This window comes from Octopus bimaculoides, chromosome 4 (genome assembly GCF_001194135.2).
Source record: "Octopus bimaculoides isolate UCB-OBI-ISO-001 chromosome 4, ASM119413v2, whole genome shotgun sequence".
NCBI classification, from domain to species: Eukaryota; Metazoa; Mollusca; class Cephalopoda; order Octopoda; family Octopodidae; genus Octopus; species Octopus bimaculoides.
In genome coordinates, this window is record NC_068984.1 from 8,174,328 (window position 1) to 8,178,135 (window position 3,808).

The 3,808-nt window shown below is 35.3% G+C and overlaps 1 long non-coding RNA gene across 1 annotated transcript in view; it reads left to right on the forward strand.

Annotated features, from left to right (window-relative positions):
- The first annotated feature begins 391 nt into the window (after positions 1-391).
- LOC128247669 (uncharacterized) overlaps positions 392-3,808 on the forward strand; it is a 6,081-nt gene continuing 2,664 nt past the window's right edge. Inside the window, exons 1-3 of the long non-coding RNA XR_008264027.1 lie at positions 392-540; positions 1,074-1,144; positions 1,881-1,941. This is a non-coding gene — a long non-coding RNA (uncharacterized LOC128247669). The remainder of the gene's footprint in view (positions 541-1,073; positions 1,145-1,880; positions 1,942-3,808) is intronic.

A 3,808-nucleotide genomic window follows, 5' to 3' on the forward strand; every position in this document is an offset into this window, starting at 1 on the left:
TGACCATACGTCTCCTGGATTAGGAATAGCCTGGATATTTACGACACTTTGGACTGCAGCCGCGATTTTTTGAAATCAACGTATGTTGTCATGTAAATTACAAAATATGAACATTATCGTGTTTTAATTCAAAAATTTGACGTTTCCAGAGATGAACAATTGCGCAATTGAGACATAAATTCGATATAATTTGAAATGACGTTTTCTAATCGCAAAGTTACACAGCTGACGAACTATATCAGTTTGTAAATATTGAATCACATTGTATAAATCATGCTGTTGATATATACGAGTGTGCGTGTTTGTGTGTGTGTGTGTGTGTGTGTGTGTGTGTGTGTGTTGTGTGCGCGCGTGCGTGTGTGGGTTTAGAAACGGCAGGAAGTAGAATTTAAGAAAGAGAAGAAAACGAAAACTGGAGCAAGCAAGGGTTGAAGGTGTTCTCCTGATAACTAACACTGTATAAGTATCATCGACAAGTTTGAAGGTTGCAGAACAGAAGGCTACTGAGCGCTTTATATAAATACTGTTCGAAGATAACAAGTATGTAATATTGAAATTTTTCCTTGTGGGTGTATGTTTTTTGAGGTACGGTGTTAAGATATCAATGCAACACATTAATACAATATACAATGAAATGTGAAGGAAAGATTGATTTTCGTTATAGAAAATATAGAAAATTGTTTTTTACTGTGTACATTTTACGTACAACATGCCGCCAAATGTAAATTGACAAGAATCATATAATTGTTTGGGGCAGAAATAAAAATAATACAGTAATAGAAGCCAGCTATCTTTCAAGTAAGGACGTTTTATTCACAGTTAACACTACGGACAATATTTATGGACTAATGCTTTGTGATTAAATTTACATTAGTATAATTACATGGTGTAATTAAATTGGCTATGTCACTAATTAATAAAATGGCGTAAGGCTTCAATTTCCAGTGAAATAAATTTGAACAGTTAAAAGATAATTTTTACCTAAATTTCTGTTGTCGACCTTTGCTTCTTTGTAAGAAAAAAAAAAGCTTGCGTTTTTAATGACTCTCATTGTTATATTTCTATATCAACAGGTTCGTGATGAAAGGCATCAGTGTCCTATTGTTTTGTGTATTCATTTCACAAACTGTCTCGTATCAACCGAGTAAGTATGATTTCAAATTCCTTGTACTTTATAGTCATCTAAAAATGTAATGGGAGAAAAGAGGGAAATCAGAAAAGTGGAAAGAAGGAAACTGAATAAACTACCTCAGCAGTATTTCGGATCTATCCAGTTTATATGTAATTACAGCTTACAGATAAATAACTCTCCGTTTAATGACACTGCACTTCGGAATTACGCTTCTTCTGTATAACATTTAATTAACAATTTAACTGACTAATATTTTATATACAAATCTGGAAGTATTTTAGTGGTGACCGCTCATCTGTTACTCCTACATAACATCAGAACGTAAACACGGACGAAATGTCACGAAGCATATTGTCCGTCGAGCTTACGGTTCTGCCAGTTCGTCGCAGCCTTTAGGACTCGTAATGTTTAAAATATTTACAGAATACAATCAGCAAGTGCTCCATATGTTTCATGTTTGTTTTTTTGTCCTTCCATTTTATTGCTCCATTGATTTTTTACCTTCTTTAGGTGTTAAAAATATCCATCACTACAATGAGGACCCATATTAAATGTCTGAGGGAGGAAATGTGTGTGTCAGTCGTCATAATATTGCATCTTTTTTTCAGATGGGGTTATTATAAGTACATTACACTCTATTTAATGAATTATCTGTTGAGCGCTACGTGGATATTTTGTTGTATTTGTACACAAAATTTTGGTAAATGGATATGCAATTCTTCCCTACATATTTTGATATCTCTTTCAGATAGCACTCACAACCATAAACAAAAAGGAACGTATGTAAGTTTGGGTAAACTGATTGAAAGGTAAGAACTACACATCTACATCTCTTATGTGTGTATATATATTAGTATTGACAAGGCAGTCAACTGGCAGAATCATTAACATTCTGGATAAAATACTTAGAGGCATTTCTTCCGGCTTTATGTTTTCAGTTGGAATTTTATGGGTGTTGACTGCGCTTTAATCGTTTCTGAGACGAAAAAATAAACAGTAGTTCAGATCTTGGGTCGATATAACACAGTAGCAGCCTCCAGCAACGTTTCAAGCCTTGTGCCTAGCGTTGAAATGCTTGTAACATTTGGCAAATCCATATTCTAAGACAGCTTCCAAATCATAGCTTGTGCATAAAAGAGAATCTGGAAGGGGAACATATGGAGCGAGATATATCGGAAAGAAAACTATTTTCATGAGTAAAAATCAAATAATATTTCTTTACATTAAGCCTACAAAATTTATTAACAAATGTATTGAGATATGCGCGCAGGAATGTCTGTGTCTTTCAGAACTTCACTTCGTAACCACAAAATTTGAGGGTTCAAATCCCCGAACAAGTTCTTCTACTGTTGCACCGGGCCGCACAATACCATCTCAACAAATGTAGGAGACGAAAATCCTTTCATATGTTCACTCTTCCGCTTACAGATTGTATTTGTAATGAGCGAGTTTGCTAGTATGCTTCATTTCTGACTACCTGACCTTATGCAGATTTTCTCTTAGGCATCTCATCACAAAACCAAGTGTACCAATTAATATTGGTGTAAACGGGAATTTATAACCTGTTTGTAGAAGTTGAGGGTTACCAGCAGTTGTTCAGTATTATCCTCTCCTTCTTCTTTGGTTTTCAAAGAGATATTCACATCAACACGACTGAAGACATCTATGATGGTACATTCTTTTACTTGCCTCTACCAAAGAACAATATCTGACTGGTTATGTTTACATTACCAGGGGTTTTTATGGAACATTCCACTAGTATTCCTCGTGTATGTATTTATTTAACAACAGGAGATTTCTCCATATATATCCCAGGGAAATCTATTTTTCCTGAATGACATTTTAATATAATTTATTTGGAGACAGCGTCGAATTGCATAGGGCGGTATTATCCAGACATTTTCGGCAGCTGTTAATCCCATGTGCGATGTCTTCAAAAGAGATGTGACATTATGATGAATAGAGTTCCCCACTTTCAAGCCATACTGTTGCTATTCTCCTACGTTTTTTTTTCTTTTTTTACTTCAAATAGTACAGGTTTCTTTATGAAATATATGAAAATTTGGTCCACCCATCCTCACACCCGATTCTTTCCACCTGCCTGTTTATCAGTCAATATGTCGTTGGATTCGAAATGGTACTGCGGGAATGATTTGCGGCAGCGTGCGTTCGGTATGTACATAATGTTTAGGCAATTAATGGTCCTATAATTTTTTGCCAACACTGTGGTTTCACTGTGGGCAACACTATTCGTCGTATGTCGATCTGACATTCCGGAGAGCTTTTGAATACACATATTAGTGATTTCCGCAGAATGTCAACCTCTTTTACCAATATCCAACTATGAGGTTTCTTCCCGTTATGGAATTTGCCAAAACCCGCGGAGAATGTTTCCTGGTTAATTGCATATGACCTGCTGCTGATGTTGGTGCAATATTCTCTCCTTAGAGTAATTAACAACGAGACATTAAGTCTGAAATCTCACTTTTCGGTCCAGAATTACAATCAGCATTATTGAAGATATTCTGGAATCATTCTAGTATGTATATATTTCATTATTCCGTTTTATTTCAAGATTTCTCCCAAAATGCATGCATGCATGCATGTATGTATGTATGTATGTATGTATGCATGCATGCATGTATGTATGTATGTATGTATGTATGCATGCATGCA